This window comes from Crotalus tigris, unplaced genomic scaffold, assembly GCF_016545835.1.
Source record: "Crotalus tigris isolate CLP2741 ecotype Arizona unplaced genomic scaffold, ASM1654583v1 scf7180000017946.1269602, whole genome shotgun sequence".
In the NCBI taxonomy this organism is placed as follows: domain Eukaryota; kingdom Metazoa; phylum Chordata; class Lepidosauria; order Squamata; family Viperidae; genus Crotalus; species Crotalus tigris.
Genome location: NW_024096738.1, coordinates 902784 through 903350, shown reverse-complemented (window position 1 = coordinate 903350; position 567 = coordinate 902784).

The following is a 567-nucleotide window of genomic DNA, read 5'->3' as shown; positions in this document are numbered from 1 at the left end:
CCTGTCGCTTTAAAGCGTCATTTCCTTTTCCATTAGGGCCGTGCAAAGGCTTGTGGTCATTCGGCAAAAAAAATTTGCGCATGCCTAGCCGAAGAGCGGAACTTTATATGGTATCCCCCGTCCTGCTAGTTATATTGCGTGAAAGATCTTCCCGTGAATTGTAATCTGAGGACGGGCTGCATAGGCGTCCGAACATCCCACCCCACTTTCTAATAGGCACTGTTGTGTGCAGAGATAGCAAGAGTGGCGGTAGACAGATTTTCTGGGTTTGATGTAGGATTTCATTGTTAAGCGACGGTAAAATGCAAAGCATCCCAAATGCAAATGAATGCCGCCCTGGTTTAGATAGATCGATGTTTGCTGCAGCCTTAAGTATGTTTTGCTTTGGAGATTTTCAAAACGACCGCGGCTATTTCAGGAGTTTATTTTTCTCCCTGTGTTCCATAATATACTCTTAACAGTAATTCACTGCATTTACAGAATTCTAAAAGTGAATAGTCATTAAATTCATTAACTGGAGCCAAAAATATCTAACGGGTCACAGTTTGTTATTGATTCACAGTCTGT